Here is a 23,522-nt window from a genome sequence, read left to right as displayed (position 1 = left end):
GATTCAGAGAAAACAGAATTTACCGGGTCAAAGAGTTTGAATGTTTTAATGCTGATGAGTATCTATAGAGAGATTATTTTTCTAAAATGTTGTCACTTATAACATTATACCCAAGGCCAACACTGGGGATTCCACAGAGCTTTAGGTTTTCCTTAATTTCTGTCTTGCCAGTTTCATTGCACGATAAGACTGCCCTGAGTCTATGTGTCTTTCAACTTAAAGGGTTAGAAGTCTTACAAGAATTCGGCCTTGGCCAATTCCTGTGTCTTTTGGCCAATTTATTGCTTTGTCTTCCATTTTATTATTTTCTTGACAGAAGAAGAGGAAGTAAGAGCATCTCACGTTGTTTTGTGCTATTAAACAAAGAGGAATCTTGGCTATTTTTAGGATTATTAAACAATGTGTGAAGCTGAGAGGCTAAATTAGAGATTTCCTATATTTTGCCTCCTTTCTGTGATACCTTTGCTTGAGTTGGTTTATGTTTTTGAATAGCGTCTCCTTGACAGGCTGGGGTCGAACAGTGCCCCTCCCAGTACGTACCCTCCTGTGGCTGCTGTGATCTGAAGACCGTGCGGAGGACAGTTTACATTAAGCATCTCCCGTGGCGCACCACTGCGTAATTGTTCTGGACACCGTGGTCAGATAATGATTCAGTGAAGATTGCTTTAAACAGAACCTGGAGATGTAAGCTTGAATTTATGAGGAGAAATAAGGAATGGTTATTTCCTCTATAAAATTGTTTACTGTAGGTTTATTACCTAAATAGTGAACTTCACTAGTGAATTTACCGTCTCAGTGTTTTTAAATGATTTATGATCTGATCTTTTGCATTAAGTGAGTTTATTGAAATGAGCATTTTACTGAAATGCCCTGAGACCAGAAACAGATCTGTTACCTCCACAAGATAAGGCACTTATTTCCTGCCTTATCGGCGTATCAAGGCTGCTCTGTGGAGTTAAATTTGCAGTGGGAATCCAACTTTGCATTTGCTAGTAAGCTTTCAATTTGTGTGTCAATAATCTTGATACAACAACACATACACATATACATTTATCCTTAATACTATTTGAGGAGGAAAGGAAAAAGCTAGTTGCATGAATTTGATAATTTGGGGGAACCATGAAATAATATGTTATCGTGAAAGGAAATGGGATCAGACACAAGAAGGACTGACAGGGAAAAGAAGTGTGCTCAGGGAGCAAGGGGGCTGGAGTGGAGGAGAGTGTACCCTGGAGCCCCCCCCCCCCCCCCCCCCCCCCCGCCACTGCCGTGCCTGCAGGGCCTCATTGCGGGCTCTGAGCTCCGGGCATTTCCCTCCTCTGCGTCTCCCGGCTCGGGCATCTCTGATCGGGGCATCGCAGGCAGGCCAGCCGGGGAGTGCCGCTCTCCAGCCACCGTCTCTGCTTGCCGAGTGCTTTCACAGGAGCACAGCATGTGCCCTTTCGTAAAGGGGCGATACTAGTATCAAAATACGTTCATCCAGATTCGCCCCGAACTGTCCCCCGGGAGAGGCGGGACAGCGTGCTGCAGCGTAGTCGGGAGTGTCCTCGCTTCCCTCTGTCCGGGGACACAGACGTGCTTTTAGAAAAAATCCTGTTTTCTTTTCATTGTTGATTTTTTGTTACTGTTTTAAAAAATGCACTTTGGAGTGCGTGATTTAAATACATGAAAGCAACATTTTAGATCGGCATGTGGGGCAGCCACGGGATTGTTCTGTAACCAGGTTACACTGAGGACGTGTAAGTGCTGTTACAGACTTTACTTTTTTAAAAAATGTATTGTTTTTTCTGTTACTGTCTAGTCTTTTATACGCCCTTCCCCCACAATCACCACGCTGTTGTCCGTGTCCATGAGTCCTTTTCCCTTTTTGGTCCGTCCCTCCACCCCCCATCCCCTGTTCCTTAGCTGTCATCTGTGTTCGTGAGTCTTTCCCTGTGTTGCTTGTTTCTTCATTTTGTTCACACATGAGTTCACTAGAGATGAATCTAATCTTCATCAGATTCCGCACATGAGTGAGGCCATATGGTATTTGTCTCCCTCTGACTGGCTTATTTCAGTTAGCAATGATCTCCAGGCCCATCCGGGCTGTCACAAAGGGGGAGACTTTTTTCTTTAGACTTAGACCTAAATTTAGGTGCCGAATCTAATTATAGTAGGTATATATCTTATACATTAAACGTGTCAGTTTTTGGTAATGTAGATAATGTCTGCAAAACAAAGGGGTGAGATTGGAGGATCTTGAAGGTCACTTTTAGATGAAAAACAAGGTCATTTAACTGCACACTTCACGCCATTACAAAAATTAACTCGATATGGATCGTAGACCTAAATGTAAAACATAAAACAGTACAGTGTTAGAGGAACAGTGTTAGAGGACACAGAAGATGGTCTTAGAGTCCTCGCGACAGGCGGCGGTCTCAGATACAGCAGCAGAGCGCGATCCACCAGCGGGACGCCAGCCAAACTGAGAACCCCTGCTCCTCAAAGACCCTTAGGAGGATGAACAGACACGGCAGGACTGGGGACAACGTTTGCAAATTACGTGTCTGATAAAGGAGTCATATTTAGGCAAAAGATTGAACAGATACTTCACCAGAGATGATTTGCAGATGGCAAATAAGCACATGAAAAGGCGCTCAACATCATTCCTCCCGAGGGAAATGCACATTTAAACCACAGTGAGATGCTGTTACACACCTATTATTAGAATGCGCACAATTAGAAGGACTGGTCCCACCAAGCACCTGTGAGGATGTGGAGCGACCGGAAAGTGCATCACCACGGTGGGAATGGACATGGGAAAAACCACTTTGGAAGAAACCAGCTCGGCAGATTCTTAATTATGTAGCTACGACGTGACCTAGCCATTCCACCCCTAGACACTCATCCCAGAGAGATCAAACGCACGTCGGCAGAAAGACTCGTACACAAATGTCCGCACAGCTGTGTTTGTGACGGGCAAACACTAAAAATGAGCCAGCCTTCACCAGTACACGGCAAACAAATGTTGGTGTATCTGCACAACTGAGTACTACTCAACCGTAACAGGGAGTGAACTATTGATACACGCACTGATGTAAATGATTTGCAAAAATCGCTATGTGCGAGGAAAGAAACAAGACAAAAATAATACACGTTGTCTGATTTTATTTGTAAAGATTCCCCCAAATGCAAACTAACGCATAGAGACAGGAGCCTGGGCGCAGGGGTGCCGTTGGGAGCGGCTGTTCCAGGGCCAGTGGGAGGGGCTACCAGGGGTGGGAGAGGCTACCAGGGGTGGGAGGGGCGAGCGCATGCGTGTGTCTCTGTGTGTTTGTGGTGTGCTGCCTCTTTATCTTGACTGCTAGTGGTTTCCTGGGTGCGTGCATGTAACCCAACGCCTCAGATTCAACACTTTAGGTATGAGCAGCTTATTGAATGCCAACCGTACCCGTCAATAAAGCCTTCAGAAAGCATAGTCCTTTTAATACGTTTACCTAGATAAGCCTTTTTCCAGGAAATCTGCAAGCCGACCAATACTCTCTGAGTCACTGCGGGTGCTAATGGGGGTCCGCTTGACAATGGCATGTCACCCTGGCAGCAGCCACACTGGTTTTGTCATTTAATTCAGTCACGCGGGAGTCCGCATGCATTTACCTGTGAGAGAGAGAGTGCCAGACCAGTGTGACCGAGAGGAGAAATGCTGGAATTCAGAGATAAACAGTGATGGTTAAGTATTTTCTTCCTACTCTACACAAATATTTTCTTTCTACCCTACTACACAAAGATGTCAAGGGCTCGCCAAGTCCACCACTTCAAAATTATTTTTTTCTGACAGTTTCAGGTGCAGAGTATTTTTTAAAGATTTTATTTATTTATTTTTAGAGAGAGGAGAAGGGAAGGAGAAAGAGGAGAGAAACATTGATGTGTAGTTGCCTTTCATGCGCCCCCTACTGGGGACCTGGTCCACAACCCAGGCACGTGCCCTGACTGGGAATCAAACCTGCGACGCTTTAGTTCGCAGTCCATGCTCAATCCACTGAGCTACGCCAGCCAGGGTGCAGTGAGCATTTTTGTTTGTTTATTGTTTGTAATCATCCACAGTGACTTTCACATGGTGGGGACTTGTTTTGATTTTTTTAATTTATTTTTAAAGATTTTATTTCTTTATTTTTAGAGAGGGAAGGGAGGGAGAAAGAGAGAGAGAGAGAGAAACATCAATGTGCGGTTGCTGGAGGTCATGGCCTGCAACCCAGGCATGTGCCCTGACTGGGAATCGAACCTACGACACTTTGGTTTGCAGCCCACGCTCAATCCACTGAGCTACGCCAGCCAGGGTGGGACTTGTTTTTAGAGGCTTGGAAGGACCACCCTAAGTGGAGTAATTGAACCTTGGCAGAGATAACAAAAACACTTCATTCTAAAGGGGCAAAGGAAAGTTTCTCATCTGGTTCACTGCCCCTGGCCTTTACCTGTCCTTCTCCCACTGACCTTTTCTTCTTTTAAAAAAAGCTATTCTACCTCTGCTCGGCCGAGCCAGACTTTCTCCTGGGGGCACTGCTGCTCACCCCAGCGCGCTGTTGCGGCGGCTGCTCGCTCTGCTTCGCCTCCTGCGCTGGTGGTTAGGTGATGGGGTTGGCTTTTGGTTTGGCAGGACGTCTCCCAGCATGCCCCGACCTTCTCTGACTTTCAGTTAACCTTTTACAGTATCTGCTGGTGAAGAGACACCTTCCACACGTGCCTCACACTCTGGTTATCAGTAAGTGTCTACCGTAGTCGAAGCTCAAAATATATTCAGCCAAGTCCCTTCCTCCTCTTTCCCCTCAAGGCTGGGCCCCAAGGTCAGGCTACCTCGTGGAGGGAGGGTGATGCCACTCCGCTGCCCACCTCCGCCGTCTGGTTCTCAGGTGTTTCTTTGGGGAACTTCCGAGCCTACATTATTGATCTGTCAGCATCCCGGCCAGACACTTCTACGGCTGCGGCCTGATGGATTATGCCATTTCTCGGAATGGACAGCTCAGAAATCTTGAACTTGGCAAGCCCACTGCCTGACAATAAAGTGTTATTTTTTTCACCTCTGCTATTTCTTCATTTCCAGTAAGTCAGATATCAGAACTCAAGACATCTGTTCTCCAGAGCTGTCCCTGTCACTGCGGTCAAATAAGTTTCCTTGACACTTCCTAAAGGCTCCTTCTCCGGATGGCCGTGGTTTTGTTTCTGACCCTTCCAGCACTAACGTTCGTCAGAGCCCCCAACGCCCTCCCTCCCACAACTTCCCAGCCAGTGGGCACTGTCCTTGGGGTTTCTGCCACTGGGGTCTTCCTCTCTGTGCATGCTCAGATGTCCTCTGTCCTTCCCAACACATCTCGGGAGAAACACCTTTCTTTTTTTAATTATTTCCAATCATTTTTGTTTTTCAATTACAGTCGACATGCATTGCTACATTAGTGTTAGGTGTATACCCCAGTGATTAGACATTATATAAGTTACTAAGATCATCCTAATAAATCTCATGCCCATCTGACACCATATGTAGTTATTAGAATATTATGGATTATATTCGCTGTGCTGTACTTTACCTCCCCGTTACTATTCTGTACCAACAATTCGTATTTTTTAATTCCTTTACCTTTTTTACCCATCCCCCTATCTGGCAACAGTCAAAATGTTCTCTGTGTTTATGAGACTGTTTCTGTTCTGCTTGTTTGTTTTCTTTTGTTTTTGTTTGTTGTTTTTTTTTTAGATTCAATTGTTGATAGATATGTACTTACTGCCATTTTATTGTCCAGATTTTTATCTTTTTTTTCTTCTTGAAGAAGACCCTTTAACATTTCATATAATATGGTTTGGTGGTGATGAACTCCATTAGCTTTTTCTTATCTGGGGAGCTTTATCTTTCCTTCAATTCTGAATGATAGCTGTGCTCGGTAGAGTCATCTTGGCTATAGGTTCTTGCTTCTCGTCACTTTGAATATTTCTCACCAGCCCCTTCTGGTCTGCAAAAAGTTTCTGTTGAGAAATCAGCTGACAGTCTTATGGGAGCTCCTCTGTAGGTAACTAACTGCTTTTCTCTCGCTGCTTTTAAGGTTCTCTCGTTGTCTTTAACCTTTTACATTTTAATTATGTGTCTTAACATGAGCCTGTTTGGATGCATCTTGTTTGGGATTCTCTGCACTTCCTGGATTTGAATGTCTATTCCCTTCCCCAGGTTAGGGAAGTGTCCTGTCATTATTTTTTTCAAATATTATAGTTTTTCAATTTTTCGCGCTCTCTCTTCTCCTCCCAGCACCTCCATAATGTGAATGTTGCTACCTCTGAAGTTGTCCCAGAGCCTACTTAGACTATCCTCATCTTTGTGGATGTTTTTTTTTGCAGTTCTGGTTAGGTGGGGGTTCCTTTGTTTTTGTTTTGTTTTCCTTCCTTATGTTTCAAATCACTGATTTGATTCTCTGCTTCATTTACTTGACTGTCTCGTGTTGCTTCTTTCATGTGCCTGCTCCAGCCTTTCCTGAATGCAGCTCAGGGATAGGAATGAATGTTGCTAGGAGCTCAGGCTCCCGGTTCGGTTGCTTCTCTCCCTCTTCTGTATGGTTTTACATCTATTTTTCTCCTTCTTTCATAATATTTACATTCAGTTTTATCTGCATGTTGTCATGCTTTCTTGTAAGCTTCTTCCATTTTTTGTTTTAAAGTGTGTGGCTACAGTTATACATGGCTAGTTAATGCTTTCCTTTCTTAAACACCAGCTGCCTCTTCCGCTCCAAGCGCTGCCCTCGGCACAGAGGACCATGGCTCCTGTCTCAGGGCACTTAACGCTGGGGCCAGTTTAGTCGCCATCCTTCAGTCTTGCCAGACTAATCTGTAAACACTCTAAGGATATTTCTTCGCAAATTAGGACAAAGGGAAAAATTTAGTGGGTGAGCATTGACTACATTCAACATGTATAAAAGGAAAGCCATGATGACAAAATATGCATAGTTTCTAAATTACTTGTTAAATGTCTTGCTGTTGGCTGTTAAGAGGGCTTTCAAGTTTCGCTCTTTTCAACAATGTCGCACTAAACATCCCTACTGCTAGACCATTGTCCCCACGTACAGGTTTTTTTCTTTAGGGTAAGTTTTTTAACCTGGAATTATTGTGCTACTTTCACTCAGTGGTTTCATGACGTTTGATCTGAACTGCTAAATTATAGCTAGAATGCTTCTATCTCCACGGTCAGTTATTGGGAAGCGGCCTGCCTCAAGTGTTTGTTTTTAAATTTGATGTCGAATCAGCTTTGATGAATAACTCAGGATGCTTCGTTGTTATAATACAGTCGAGCACATCAACTTGATGTATCTTCTTTAAAGTACAACATTTAAACCTGATTTATCAAAACTCCCCGCCCCAGTTTTCATTTTTCTTTGCCAAAGTGGTTAATGTCACAAAATAAAAAATGAGGAATTCAGAGACATTTCCCCTTAACTTAGTTTAGTCACATTAATTCTCCTGCAAAACCACAATCATAAGTCACGAATCAGCTCCTTCCCAGTGGCATTGGTTTTGGTTATTTAAAGGAAATTTCAAAGAAACAATATTCTGGTTTAGACAATGAAGTGGTATTTTATGTCACCAATTATGACAGTATGACAATACCTTTATTTGTTTGTTTATTTATTGATTGATTTATAGATAGATAGGAATATATATTTTTAAAGATTTTATTTATTTATTTTTAGGGAGGGAAGGAGGGAGAAAGAGAGAGAGAGAGAGAGAAACATCAATGTGCGGTTGCTGGGAGTCATGGCCTGCAACCCAGGCATGTACCCTGACTGGGAATCGAACCTGCAACACTTTGGTTCACAGCCCGCGCTCAATCCACTGAGCTATGCCAGCCAGGGCTTTTTATTTATTTATTTTTTGAGCTAGGAGTGAGCCCAAGTGTGACCCGGTGCCTCTCTCCAGATAAAATGCTTCACTCTAGGTTGCGTGGGGTCTCTTCCACCTCAGATGCAACCCCTTCTGCCTGAGTTTCTGGGGGTCCCAGCATCTGGCCCCACCTGTGTCTGTCTGTCACTGTGTAGGCACCCTCCGCTGGGCCAGGCCCTCCGTCCCCCACACGGCCTTTGACCCCGGTGCGCCTGCTCCCTGGGGTCTGCCCGGTGAACCGTCTCTCTCCCCCTCACAACACCCTTTTGCCTTCCCAGCCCCTCACCGGATTTCTGTGAATTCTTCAACCGCAGAATTTGGCATTTGATCATTTTCAGATTTTTTGTACAGTTCTTGAACTTGTGTGCTTTTTAGTCCCCGCCGATACCTACATACCAGGTATGCAGCACATGTTCCTAGTGTGACTGATAAATTCTGTGATTTGAAATTGTTAGTTATGGCATAAAGGTTCCAAAGCCCTTGATTTTTCCCTTAAGGAATGATTTACACCCCTGACGGCGGCTAGCTTGCTCTGTGTTCTCACCAAAAAGGCCTTAGCTCTTCTTCAGTTTTCCTCGAGGGGACCCTCCCCCCGTGAGCAGGATGGCCGGGGCCGAGTCTGACTCCCGCTCCTCCCGTCCACTGGCTTTCCGGTGCTGGGTGCGGGGCCTGGCCCCCCGACCAGTCCAGCACATATTCCTGGACGATTCCGAAGATTCCTTCCGTCGCCTGGGAGCGCCTCCCCAGTGAGTGTGCCAGAGTGAGGGTCCCGTCCTGCTCAACCGGGCGGTGCCCCCGTCACCTCCTCCACTGAGCACAAACAAAACACGACCATCACTGTCACATCTTCGTTTGCTTGTAGATTGATGCTTGTATCAGTCCGAAAATGTAAACATTGACTAAACCAGACTGTTGCTGCAAAACACTACGGGTGGGCTAGTTGCTTCAGAGACCTGGTGATCTCCTTAAACTCTATAGGAAAATACTATAAATATGACATACTTGATCTTCTATCCTGCCCCCTCGCTTTAATAACCTTGACAAAATGACTCGCTTCATTTTTCCTCTATGAAGCCTGCACCGCTGGGGCAGGGAGCTGAGGTGGGTGTCAGAGTTCTCTCTAACTGAGGGCCCGGCGTCCTGTCTCGCCCTCCGTGCTCGCCCTCCGTGCGTGGCTGTGGCCGTGCTGTTCCCGCGAACGCCAGCGTGGCCGGCGGCCCCGCACAGAGAGGGACCCGCTGCGTCAGCTTGCATTTCAGCGGCAAGGCTCTTTTGTGACCATGCTCTGCACTCAGACTGGAGGTGACAGTATTATTTACTTTTGCTGCCTGGGGTCCAGAGAGAGAATAAATTGCTATTGATTTTGGAGGCGCCTCGGTGAAGGGTCTGAATGCCCGCAGGAGAGCCGGGCGGCAGGGCCGCGGGTGACGGCGGCCGCCGCCTTTGTAAGTGAAGATTCATTTTCTTGTTGTTGTCATAGAGATTCTTTTCCGTCCTTAGAGCCTGTCACGAGACGACGTGGCCGTGGGGCTGTTGTGGTTATATATGTTTTCTCTCGCCCGGGAAGAGCGGGATTCAGCACTTTCTGCGCGCAGCAGGCTGAGGCTGGGGGACAGTTCCGTGGGAGTCCTTGCTCACCCGCGGTGCAACAACCCGGGCTTGGAAGTGGCGTCCGGTCCTGCTAGCCTCTTAGCCGCGGCACCGAGGACGCACAGGCTTTGCTTGCATGTTGCCACATTTGTTTGACAACATGGTAGAAGGGAATTTGTTTCTTGTCTTATTTTGTGTTAACTGGCAGTGGTGACCGTGCTTCTCAAGGGGTATTTGCCTTCCTTGGTGATTTTTAACATTTGTTGTCCAGGTGTCATATTTAAATGTGCAGTTTAAATGCGGAGAATATTGGAGACATTTTAAATATACCCACGCCTGGTGCCCCGTCTCACACCCCCACGGTCCCGTACACGGCGTCACTCCTCAGCATAGTTAGGTCCCACTTACGGCGCCACTGGGGGGACACACCCCCGAGGAGACGCTGGACGTTAGCGCCCCTCGTGCAGCTGTCAGTGGTTTTTCTCAAATGGACCGTGCGCTCCTAGCGTCACCGTTCGGGATGCCTCCTGTTTTCAAGGGCCTGGTCTGGGGGGCGGGTGTTCTCGGCACCCGGGGACTCCCGGGGTGTGTAGCAGCGGGACCCAGCCGGGAGGCTAGTAGTTAGTGACTGTCGGCCCGGGCGGGGCGACAGCCTGCACAGGAGGGTGACTTCCCCCAATGACGGAGTGACTTTGCACAGAATGTAGACAATTACACGAGGAACCAAGGGTTAAACCTGAACTTCTTAATTCTGGAGTTGAGCCTACCATCCAGATCCTTAAAAATCAGCAGTCCTCTGCAAAACATAATGTTTTTAAATAGGTGGATTTCTGACTTGAGAGACGACACAGCTTTTAATGTTTTTGACTTTGTTGCGTCTATAGATTCATGCCGCGTTCCCTGGTAATTTGTTGCTATTAATCTGTTCCGCTGTGAACTCACTTAAAGACACGTTTACTTTATAAGAACAGGTCTGCACATGTTTTGTTTCACCGGTGGGTATCCCGGGCTTTTAAGACAGTGAGAGAAGCCCTTTTCCACACGAGGATGGTGCAGAGGGAGCATGCAGTGACTTGAGAGGTTTAGAGACTCGAGTTCAGAACTCAGTCCTTCCAGTTCCTCGTGATGCACTGCGTTTAGGGAAGCTGTTTAACCTCCTCGGCCGTGGCTGACCGGGTTCTGAAATGCTAATAACTGTTTCCACCTGAAGCGAAAGTGGAATTACTGCTGTAGGTCAAAGCGTGTGCTTGCCATCTTACCCCCCCCTCCCCATCCCCCGCCTGCCCTCCTGGAGGGAGGTGACTGCACAGGAAGCACGCGCTGCTGCGGATGGGAAGACAGCTGACAGACGGAGCTGTCTCGTGGTCTTTCTTTTTTTTTTTTTAAGATTTTTTCTTTATTTATTTTTAGAGTGGGAAGGGAGGGAGAAAGAGAGAGAGAGAGAGAGAGAGAGAGAGAAACATCAATGTGCGGTTGCTGGGGGTCATGGCCTGCAACCCAGGCATGTACCCTGACTGGGAATTGAACCTGCAACACTTTGGTTCGCAGCCCGAGCTCAATCCACTGAGCTACACCAGCCAGGTTGTGGTCTTTCTGTGTGGTTCCTGCAGCCTGCTACCTGTTTCTTGGGACCCCATGGGCGTGCGTCACCCTCGCTAAGCACGTAGGCTCAGAGATAACCACATCGGCATTTTTCTGTTGGTTGACCGTCTCTGGCAGGGTTTAAGGGACTTAAACAAATGTTAGCATGGCCTTTGGGTTGGTGATTCCCGACTCTCGGCCTCAGGCCACAGTGCCTGGTGCCTGCCGGGGGCTCACCGGGTCCTCAAAGCCAAGGGTGCCGCTGCCGCCGCCTGCACTTGGACTTGCCATCCCTCAGGGTGGTTTGCCGCAGCCCTTGTGCCCTGTGGGAACTAGCCGGGTGCCGGCTGCAGCCCAGGCTGTCGGCTGGTGGTGGATCTGACCGGGATGGCCCAGACAGACCTCGCGTCTGCTCCGTCCTCCTGGCTCCTGCTGCAGGCGGGGCCTGGGCTCCGGGGCTGGCTCTCCTGGGCTCCTGGCCTCCTGGGGTGCTGGCCCTTGTCCCCTCCCCAGGCTTCTCTGCACTCACAGCCCAGGTCCCCCCTCAGGGCTGCCCCCTCTGCTGGCCCTGGCACTGCCGCAACTTCAGGTCCGGTGTTGGGGGTTCTGTTTATGCCATGGGTGGGGTAATGGGGACAAAGCGAATCGGGGGCTTGGTGTTATCGGAGGGGATCGTACGCTTTTTGGATATAAATCTTCTTGTTTTTTCAGATCCCTGACCCTTTTACAATAATGTGTTGTATTTTAATATTGCAATTTTGAAACTTTTTTATTTTCTAAATATAATTTTCTATTAAAATGTTGACTAGCTGTTTCAGCAAATATTACTAGGGCTATTTTCTCTTCCATCATTTTTCATCATCACTGCCATAAGTCATAAGCTAAAGCTGTCAGAAATGGATGACACTTCTCGTAAAGAAAAAACATTTTTTCTTCTCTCACCTGAGATTTATCCATTTGAAAATACATAGAAAACACATATTTTTGCAGTAATACATATTTTAACATGCAGTATTTATCACGCGCCGGTTTGTTCCACGCGCTTCATATGTGTTGCATGATTTAATCTTCACCACAATTCCAAGAGGTGCACACGAACCTTCTCTTCGCTGGGTAGATGAAGAGTGGGAGGCACCAGGCATTTCAATACCTCGCCGCTCCTGCCAGGGCGGCAAGTGGTGGGCCGTCCGTCATTCCACGCAGGACACTCACGTTTCAACAGCCCAGTCTCCCCCTCTCCCGGTGAGGGCTGCGTTTCCCTGGCAGGTGCTGAGTATCACGTTAGGAGGCAATGCTGTAAATGAGAGTCTCACCCCAATCCAGATCAATAGCCAAGGATCTAAGAAAGCCTTTCCTGTAGCTGGCAGCTAATTTTGTGGGTAGGCAGTTAATTAAGTTAATTTTATTCCTAGCACTTATTTGTGGAAAGAAAAGCGAATGAGAACAAATGAGCAGGTGAGAGAAAAATAACTCCAAAGATCTGTGTCTGTAGTAGATTGTTTTAAAAATATATTTAAAAAATAGCGCACCTGTTGGCTCACCACTTGTAATTCCACATGTAACTTCTTGAAGGCTCTATGATTTTATCTATAAAATGAGATAGTCACTCACAGGGCACATGATATGGCTTAACCTTGAGACACTTTCAAAGTAATAAAAAAATAATCTTTTAAAATGTGTATCATTTACCGTAACACGCATGTATTAAATGTTTTTTGGAAGCTTCACTAACAGACTTTAAATAGCAGTCAGATCTTACATACTATACATGTGGATTATATACTTTGTAATTTATGCATTTTAAATTTAAAAAATTCCTGGCTCACTTTGCATTACAATGTAGCAAGAAAAGAAGCTTATTTTTAGTACCGAAATGAGAAAAGCCAAATGTTCAGGTGAACCTGTTAGGTGCAGGGGTACGATCTGTGCGGGAAGAAATGTGAAGCTACCCACTGTTTACGGCTTGCCAGCTCTCTTAATTCACGTGGGTAACTGAGGCTTGGCAGTTCTTAGCAGGATTATTTTGAATGTCTTTTAGATGGTAATTTCCTTTATTGTCACCGATTAATTTGTCAGTGGTGAGATGGAGTTTAGCAGTAACCTGAGGTGTTCTCTCCTTAGTGATGTAGGTAGAAATTCACAATTCTAAGTACCATGTTACCTCGTATTAGTGCCATCTGTAGTCCCCCTGCAAACCCAGTGTTTGTTGATAGTGACGACAAGAATTAGTTGAATTTGGTTGTCCTGAAACTCTGATTACGTTATCTAAGTTTACTGGTTGAAGTTTACCATGTGGGTTGCAGGTACCAGGCCCTTCACAGTAGCGGGAAACCTCTTTACGTTAATGATTTTCCTGATGCACCGTAAAACTTCTATCGTAATCACCAACCTAGCTGAAACATGAGTTTTTAGTTTTTAATCCCTGACATAATTTTGAAATTGGACTTTGTACAAAACTTTTTCAGACAAAAGTAATCCCAAAGGTATCTGTGGCACAAAGGCACGGTAAGACAACGGTACTTGTGAACAGTCTTAGTTCACCTGCCGAATCTGTTTCTGCCCCCGTTGTCTCTGCCGTCTGCCCTCGGCTTCCGGAACGTTCCTCTCCCGCTGCACGGACATGTGCGGTCTGGGCGCTGTGATCCGTTTCTCACCAGGAATGGTAGGAGCGTTTGTGTACACATCAACATCCTTTTTCCAACAATGATTTTAAAATCATGTGACGTTTCCATTTGTTTTCCAAGGAATCATCGTCCCGTTGTCAAGTTCATTACTTTCCCTGAATCAGTGGAAAATCCAGAGTATTGATTCATAGGTATTACTATTTACATGCTCTTACAATAGTCCTTAGACTTTCAAAGCTCATCTCTTTCTAGTTGTAGTAACAACTACACACATGAGGAAAAGCGTGCATCTCAGCACAACAGAAACAACAGCTACCTCCCTGTTTGCCCTGGAGAGAGCTCAGGACCCCGTGCGGAACGTGGGACTGGACCGAGAATGACTGAGTCTGGCGGGCCTTCCCCGTTCTGGCAGACACCTGCCCTTGACCGCATCCCTCTCCTCCGCGCTTTGGGCTTTTCCTCTGGGACGCCTGTCCTGGAACTTCGAGCTGGACGTGGGTTTTCCACGTGGGGGTTTGTTGGTTTGTTTTTAAATGCCACCTTGCCTTTGCATACGAGAGGAAGCTTAATCCCCGCCCTTGCGTGTTTCTTCACTCCCCTTATCTTCCCCTTTCCTGGGGGCGCACGCTTCTCCACCACGCGCCGGGAACCGACGGAGAACTGCATGTAACCATGGCGCTTTTATTATTGGTCTTACTTATTTGTCTCATAGCAAATATTTAATTTATTTTTATTGTTGACACTATTACAGATGTCCCCCATTTCCCCCCCTTGCCCACCTCCACCCAGCCCCACCCCCCAGGCCCTCACCACGCTGTTGTCTGTGTCCATGGATTTTGCATCTCTGTGCTTTGCCTGATCCCTTTACCTTCCTTCATCCAGTGTCCTCCCCTCCCCTCCCCCCTGACAGCGGCCAGTCTGCTCCAGGTGTCCGTGCCTCTGGCTCTGTTTTGTCTGTCCGTTTACCTTTATGAAATAGCATTGTAAAACAATGTAAAATGCTCTTATTTTATGATTATTTCCTCTGGACATGCAGATGGATGTTGAATGTACAGATGGCGGTGGGTGCCCCAACTCAGCGGGAGATCCCAGTTTCTGCTGTCCCCATCTTTCCTCGGGGGGAGGGGTGGGAAGTCTCCCCGGTATGTGCTCCCCCCGCCCTGGGCCGTGGGCCACCTCGTTCGGGGAAGAGGGTCGGTCCCTTTGGCCCTGGCAGGTACTCTGCCTTTCCCTGCCACTCTTTTCTGGGCCGTGGTGTGGGGGTGATCACAGTGGCTGCCCCATGAGGTTACGGTGCACATTGAGATAATGAATCCTTGGGTGATGCCTTGAGCGGTCCTGACACATGAAAGGCTTTGGCTATGTGTTAGCTAACAGGCCAGGTGGAAGCACTAGCTTGCAGGCTGCTGACAGGCGAGGGCTGCAGGACTGGATGCGGGTTCTGGGACGCTGGAGGCCGGGTCACTCCGCTCTCAGGGTCCCCCAACTTGAGGTGCTTCATTCCCTTCCTCCAGCCTCAGCCTCGGGACAGGAAAGCGCTGCCCGTGCACACTGGCATCTTCCAGCCTCCCGTCCCACCTCTGGGCCTTTGTCTCTGCCTTGAAAGGAAGCGTGAGGGACCAGAGGGCGTACCAAGTACAGTGTGCACAGGACATTTCTCCCACCCCAGCCCTGCTGGCTTTCACAACCCAACCCTCGGGGTGGCTGAGTACAGACATCCAGGACAGGCGGACTTCCTGTTGGAGGACAGAGCCTGGAATCCTCGATTGTTCCCAGTAAAGAAACCACTGTGTTCACGGTTCTCTGCTCCCCCAAGGTCTCGCTGCTGGAGGGTCTCCAGCCAGCCCCAAATGGCCTTGGTGTCCGTGGGAGCGCCACGTCTCTCCTTGGAGCTGCCCAAAGAGCACTGACTTGTCTTTATTCTCCTGCTTCCACCTGGTTTTATCTCCTTCAGCTGGCTGCGGCGCTTAGACAGGAGTGAGAACCTCCCCAGAAATGTCATCAGACGCTCCTTCTCTCAGTTCCCGACTCGCCTTTGGTGAGAAACTGCAATTGGTGCAGACCCACGCCCCCCAGCACCTGCTCTTCCTTGGTGGAGCGTGGTTCCCCCGCACCTGGAATCCTTAGCCACAAATGTCATCTCTTCCTCAGTGTGAAGGTCCGACAGCTGAGAAGCGAGCCCGGGGACTCACACTCAAACTGAACGCAGTAGGGAGATCAGATGGGCGTGTGTCCACAAATCAGCACGCTCACAGTTCCGGGCTGAGCGCCTTACACGGATGCACGGAGCGTGTGAATTACAGCCCTCCACCCCATTCACCTCCTTAGCAAACCTCTGGAGTGTCTACCATGTAGGGATCTGCAGAGGTCCCCTGCACACCAGCATGAATGAGAGCTCGACCCTCTACGAGCCTTCCGCTCGGTCAGGGAGACAGGCAAGTAGATAAAGCCACACAGTGTAAAACGGGCCCCACTCACGGGTCTGCGTAAAGGGCTGTGGGGTCAGAGAGAAGTCCGGAACGTGCACAGGAAAACAGTGTTTGCATGTGATGTTGAAGATTTTGAAGGCCCCGCCTGTACTTCCTACTTGGAGAGGAAGAACATGCAGAGGACGTTGCCCACGAAGGCACGAGGAGTGGGGGGCAAGACAGAGACCGTGGCAGAGTGAGGGGGAGCAAGGACCCCTACGCGCGCCGTGGTAGGGAGCTGGGCCGAACCGCTGAGCGACAGAGAGCTCGAGGTTGTAGGAGTACAGCACTCACGCTCACTTCTAGGTAAGTGGTGGCGAGACGAGGTAGACTTCATATGCTCTGAAGCTGAAAACTATGAGAGCGACCACCTTATAATAAAATCATCATACTAAACATTCAACATCATTTTTTGAATTTTTATTTATGCTTGAGGGGGGCAGTTTTGGTTGTGTTGGAGAAATTTGTGTTCTTTGGACATTTGAACAGTGAGCCCGGAAAAAATGAGGAGGAATAGGAGGACTATCGTGAGACACATTGTATTTTCTTACAACACATGTACGTTTCACGGGGTTTTGAAGATCGTGTTTGATGTTCTATGACAACACGACGCGTTTATTTGGTTCAGGCGAAATGTCCTCTCTGTGGAGGAGATGCGGTGTCCGAGGAGCAGCGGTGGCCTGGGCGTGCGTCACTCCCACCTGACACGCCATCTGTGGTTCTGTCATTTTATGAAAGTATACTACTTTCCATTTTTCCATAACGAACATATAATCATGTATTCTTTATGAAATGTACTGGTGGGAAATGTGACACGGGAGAGAGAGGCTTCCATTTCATGTATCGGTTTCCTGAGGTGCAACTTCAGAGGCAGAAGCATTTCCCGTCAGGCATCCAATGGGTTAATGAGTCAAGGCACAAAAGCCCATTTTTATGTTAAAGTAAAAATTACTTTGAAAAATATGCTTTAATTGAAATCCTATTTAAGGGTAAAATTATGTTATTGATTATGATCAAAACGCTCCAGACAGTGATGAATTCATCAATTCTGGCTGCAGTGGAGTTATAAATCTTTTAGCAGGAGCTGGAGAACGTGAGCAAGATGAATATTTTCAAATTACAGTGGCGCATTCCTCATGACGGGTAACTTTCTCAGTGTGCGTGCTGGGCAGGGACGGGAATGGCTCTGAATTCAGGAGCCGTGTGCAGAAGGGGCTGACGGTGGTCCCTGTCACAAGTCCCAGCGTCCCAGCGCGGGGAGACCTGTTCCGGAATAAACTTTAAAAAGACGAAGCTGGAGGTTGACGGAACGATGTAACTTTGAGTTAAAGGAAGAATAAATCACAAACTTATTAAGTATAGCCAGGAAGAAATTTTGATGAATGATTACAGAACGGCAGCCTCTGAATTCACATAACTAAGAAAGACACTTTATCATGGAACCTCCCTTCTATATTATACATTTGTGAAAGATTGTAAATGATTAACCCATAAAATGTTGTCCTTTTAAAACGTTGTCATTATTGCCTGTGTGAATTAAGAGGTTTCAAGCCTTTACAGCTTGGTTCTCTCTGGCTATTGGAGAGAGACGTGTCTGTGTATCGATACACCTACCTGCCTGCCTGCCTCTCTGTCACCACACAGACTGCCTTTCTCTCCCACGGGCCAACAGTTTCTAGTCATAGAACTATCTTTATTTTTTTTATTTTTCAGTTCCAGTTGACATGCAATGTTAGGTTAGTTTCAGGTATACAACATAGTGATTAGGTGTTTATACACCTCACAAAGTGATCGCCCCCATAAGCCCAGTGCCCATTTTTTGACACCACCGTAGTTATTAAAAAGAATGCATTATTTCTTATATTTGCCGCCAAAGAAGTGGCGAGAGTTGGGTTTGTTTCAACACTATTTAAACAATGAACGCAGTTACCCATTTAGAAGAATCCCTCTACGAGATCCTTGAAGTCGGGTTTGTTGCGGTTGCTAGCGAATGGCGACCGTGGGCTGGATGGGTCCTGTTCTACGGGTGCCGTCTGCTTTATGCTGTTAACCTTGACGGCAGATCAGCATTCAGATAATGTGGGTTGATGCTGAACCCCATTCTGGTCAAGAAAAATGCATCCAACTTGAGCCTAACAGGCCTTTTAACGGTGGGAGTTTCATCTGTCAGGTGAATTCCCAGTGAATATGGGCCCTGTGGAGAGCATGGTGCCGTGCCAGGAATGTTCTAGGTTAGTATTAGTGAATAATCAAAGTAGGTTAGCGCAGTGATCTCTCATTTGCGGGCGTGTGCGTGTTCGTCATGAGTGGTTTGCGGCTCATGCTCCGTGGAAATGGCAAGGGCAGGAGCATGGAGGCACAGGGGCTTATGGGACTGCAGGTGGGTGATGGCCCGTGGCTGCCCCTCGGTTCCTGTCTCTCTGTCTGTCTCAGCCCCAAGGGCTTTCCCAGGAATCGCACCTCTCCTTTCTGTGACTGAACTCCCAAGGGCCTGCTTGTGATTCTGTGTTTTCTGTTATAACCACACAAGTAAAACAATTCTTCTAATGCCATAACTGACTAGAATATTTTTAGGAGCAAATTATATGTGAAAACTCAAAATAAGTTTTCCTTCTCTTGCTACTTAGCTAATGTGTATATACTCTCTCTTTGTATGTATTCTGAAACACAAAGGAGAGATGGCTATTCCTCTAAGACTGTGCACTGGTACTAGGCTACTAGGTGGAATTTCTGGAAGCAAGAATCCCTTTTTTACATGTTAGAGTGCAACTATTAAACAGCAAAATACTAAATAAATTCTTGTGTTTTTCTTTCTTTTTTAAGTTGTTGGTCAATTACAGTAGTCCCCATTTCCCCCATTACCCTCCCCTCCCCTACCCACCCCCACTGCCCACATTCAACCCTCCCCCACCCCCACTGGCTTTGTCCACGGGTCCTTCATACACGTTCCCTGAGGACCCTTCCCCTTTTTTCTCCCGTTCCCCCCTCCCCGCTCCCCTTTGGTTACCGTCCGTTTGTTCTTTATTTCTTAAATATCCACGGATTAATACAACTTGGATTGCTTTTTTTAACAGAATTTTTGGCAGATAGCACCAAGTTGTATTCAATAAAAATGTGATCAAATATTTAAGGCCTAATAGCTGTGTTGTAGGTAAGGTTGCCAAAATCATTTACATATTATAAGATATTCCACATCTTTTTATTATTTGTAGAATTAAGGGGAAAGCTTTTAGATTTACTCCACTAAAAGATCAATAAACAGTTTCTGGTTATTTACATTTACATTGGTATAACCATACACACAGAATTGGTCAGAAAGCTGTGTTCCGGTTTCATTACTAAAAGACATCCTTTCTTGTACGGAAAGAATGTTTATTAAGGAACCATTAACATTGGTTTCCCTGGAATGAATCAGAAGATTTGAAGGGCATTTTGAAGGATGACTGCCAATTAGAACGTGCTGCCGGATGCCCCGTTATCTTCATAAAAGAGAAAATCTAGCCCTGGCTGGCATAGCTCAGTGGATTGAGTGCAGGCTGGGAACCAAAGTGTCCCAGGTTCGATTCCCAGCCAGGGCACATGCCTGGGTTGCAGGCCATGGCCCCCAGCAACCACACATTGATGTTTCTCTCTCTCTCTCTATCTCCTTCCCTTCCCTCTCTAAAAATAAATAAATAAAATCTTTTTTTAAAAAAGAGGAGAGTTAAACTAACGCTACTGTTGCACCATACACATAAACTATCAACATCTAAACGCGTGTGGTGCAGGCCCTGGTTAGGAGCGCGAGCCACCGGGGCATCCCGACGGGGTTCAGAGGCCGCCGCCGCCGCCGCCGCCGCTGCCCCCGCCGCCGCCCCCGCCGCCGCCCAGGGGCCGAGCAGCTGCGCGGGAAGCACTCCGCGCCTCCCCCACGGTTCGCCTTCGCACACACCACCAGGGGGCGCCGCTGTCGGGCGTCCCGTACCGTGGGGCGTCCTCTGGTTTGTCCACGTAAATCAGGTCAGCACGGTGCCCAGCATAATACACCGCTCAGAAGGGTCTGAAGCTCCAGGCTGAAAAATCAAGCTTCTCCTTAACCTGACAAATGACCCAAGTTTACAAGGATTTGCTACATTTTTTACTTTAATGAAAGCACTGTTTCATTCTTTAATGTCATTTGTGTCAGGCAGAATTACTGGGAAGAAGAGACTACAGAAATCACGTATAAGGTCTTGTGTTGTTTTTTTTTTTTATTTCATCCCGATTTTAAACCAGAAACTCCTGTGGACTGAATGAATGCCCGTGGGCCTCAACTTAGAGGAAAGCGAGGGGCACGTCCAGGGGTGGACCCTGCACTGGCCGAGGACCTGGGAGTCGGCTCGCACTCCCGGCGCCTTGGCTCCGTTCCACTGAGAACGGAATCTCTTCTCGCCGTTTAGGTTATAAGGAATGTTGGCTGTTCACTGGAGTGTGTGCGTGTGCATGCTGGTGTACACATGTGTGAGCTTGTGCGTGTGTGTCCGGGCAAGTGTGACATCCTGGAATCTCACCATGTGCATATCTAACTTTACTTTTCTTCTTCATGTCTTCTTTCTTCATTCCTGCTTCCTAACATCCCCATCCCGTGTCACTGTTCACACAAGTCGCCGCCGTCTCTTGGCGAGCGTGTGAAAGCCGGCAACCAGGAGGAAAGCTTCCATACTGCTCCCGAGCAGCGCTGCGGACAGCTGGGGTCTGCGCTAAGAGTCCCCCTCAAACGTCCCCGCGAGGCGTCCTCAGCGAGCAATAGTGACTGTTTCCGGTGTGCCGTTTCCTGCAGAGCCCCCAGGGGGCGGGTGGGGCTGGCTCAGCGACTTCAAAGCCGTTGCAGCCGAACAGCGGGTGCTCTTCCTGTGGATGCGTGTTGAGTGTGTATCACGGCAGGCTTGTGCGATACATTTACATCACTGAGGTATATTTTTTCCCATTGACTTGTTTCGACAGGGCCAAAAAAATGTCTTGTCCGATACAGCTGACCCCTGAACACCGCAGGTCGCGGTGTGAACTGCGCAGGCCCACTCACACACGGATGTTTTTTCCAGCAAATCCATTTGCCCTTTGTGTCCGTAGATTTCACATCCGCAGATTCTACCAGCTGTGGATCAAAAAAAGTATTTTTGTATTCCTGAACTGCGGATTCCCAACCACAGGCCAAAAATCCTGGGTGGAAGCCATCGGCAGTTTTTGGGGGAAGTCAAAAAGCGCATTTTTGACTGCAAGAGGGGCTGGTACCTCTAACCCCACCCTTTTCCGGGGTCAGCTGTAATAGAATTAGGAGCATACGAAAATGGAGCTGCTTAGCATTTGTAGTTTCGTGCACTTAATGTTCATATTTCACAGGTAGCTGTTCCTGAGATTTGGCAAATGACCAATGATCAATTTCTGTTTTCATTTCCACTACTTTCAGTCACAGCGCTCAAGAGAACAGAACCACTTTAAACCTGGTGGACTTCCCAGGACGCTTTATTCCTGGTTGTTTTCATTTCAGAGCCAGCTTTTTCCCAAATGTGCCTGATGATGACATTGTGCTTCAGAGCAAGTGTCGCTGCTGACGGAATGGGCACAAAGACCGGGGACTAACAGCGCAAGGGAGACTGGGTCATAGTTCCGAGGTTTCAGCTGGCCGCACCGGGCAAAAGCCGGCCCCGGTCCCCAGTCCGGGAACCCGCAGTCAGTCGTGGGATCGAGGTACACACATGTGTTAAGTGGCAGGTTTGCCTCTGTGAGGTAATGAGCAGGATCATCAGAGAATATTAAGCATCAACAAATTGGTTTCCTTGGCACAGTCTTTCCATGGTTACCATTGAGAATCAGCAAACTCTTCAATCACGATGACAGTTAAAAAATCTGATGTCATTCAGATTAGGAAATGAACAATTCCATACAAGAGTGATGAAAACTAAGAGTATTATTTTAATCAAATAAGGAAACTTTAATAATGAGGAGAGGTGATGTTACAAAGCTCTACTTCTAGAGAATCTTTTTAAAACATTTTTTTAGATGATATATTTTTTAAGATTTTATTTATTTATTTTTAGAGAGGGAAGGGAGGGAGAGAGAGAGAGAGAGAGAGAGAGAGAGAGAAACACCAATGTGCGGTTGCTGGGGCCTGGGGCCTGCAACCCAGGCATGTGCCCTGACTGGGAATCAAACCTGCGATACTTTGGTTCACAGCCCAAGCTCAATACGCTGAGCTACGCCAGCCAGGGCTCTTTTAGAGAATCTCTGAAACAGAAGGTGAAAACAGCATCACTCACAGCCATGGTCTTAGGCAGAGTCAAAGTCAAATTCAAGTGCGTCCTTCTTCACTCATCATCATCTGAATGGCTTTACCCTAAAAGTCAAGCCTTGTTGTACCGATTCGATTTTTATGACTTGTGCTTTTCTGGGTCAAATAACAAGAAAGAGAAAGGCAGGGTGGGGAGGAAGGGTGGGTGGGGAGGGAGGGAGATTCTAAAGACACAGGAAAGCTCTTGCCTTGGAAAGTGAGTACGCGGCTCGGAGTGACCCATGTCTGCATCCACTTGCCACGTGGAAATGTTACGTGTGGGCGAGTCTGTCAGCTGCCGAGTGTGCAGCGCGGCTCCTGCGAACGCCAGGGCTGGTTCGCACGAGAGAGCAAAGCCAGCGTGAAATGCACAGGACGGTTTTCTCTTTGACAAACGCAAGTCAAAGCGAAACTTTCTGCATAGGGGCACGGCACAATACCGCCCCCCCCCCCCCCGTTTGTTGTTTTTACGAAATCTTTTATTACAAAAATCATTAGCATGTCATTCTGTAACACGACAATATCACACTCAAGCACACTATATGATATTTCAGGTGACGTGTTCAAATTAAAACTATGAATTATCACACCCATATTATTGCCCTACCAACCACACTCAAGCAGGCCTTGCTGCTGCCGGACCCTGTATTTAAATAACTGAGTGCAGAGTACCGTGTTTGAATTTTTTAAAAAGGAATTATAGACTCACAAAGGTTGAAATGAACATAAAACTTCAATGTTACACATGATGAAATTGGCATCTGGGAGAGTTTGTTATAGAAACAAACGTTTGTCCACCCCTCACTTCCTGTCAGCCATTGCCAGTGATTCAGGCTGATTGAGACATAAGCCCCTTGCCATGAGAGCGGTGGGGGCTGCAGGGGGAGAGACCCACGCGTGCAGCGTAACAATGCGGCGCGACCCAGGCTGTCCGGGAAATAGCAGGGGGCGGGCCTCCTGGGGCCTGCGCTCTGGGTCCTCAGCCCGCGGCGCTTGCATTCCAACCTTGGAGCTGAGCTGGAGCCACGGTCCATGCCCGTTCATTCCTGCCCCCCACCCCCGCATGCCCTGCAGTGGTTTCTCCCA

At 47.5% G+C, this 23,522-nt stretch overlaps 1 protein-coding gene across 1 annotated transcript in view; it reads left to right on the top strand.

Moving 5' to 3' along the window:
- The window catches only part of PRKN (parkin RBR E3 ubiquitin protein ligase), a 976,089-nt gene that overhangs the window by 46,177 nt on the left and 906,390 nt on the right, over nt 1-23,522 (top strand). The window lies entirely within an intron of this gene.

Source organism: Phyllostomus discolor, chromosome 4, assembly GCF_004126475.2.
Source record: "Phyllostomus discolor isolate MPI-MPIP mPhyDis1 chromosome 4, mPhyDis1.pri.v3, whole genome shotgun sequence".
NCBI classification, from domain to species: domain Eukaryota; kingdom Metazoa; phylum Chordata; class Mammalia; order Chiroptera; family Phyllostomidae; genus Phyllostomus; species Phyllostomus discolor.
Note: the sequence above shows the minus strand (reverse complement) of the source record. Positions and strands in the feature narration are given on the sequence as shown.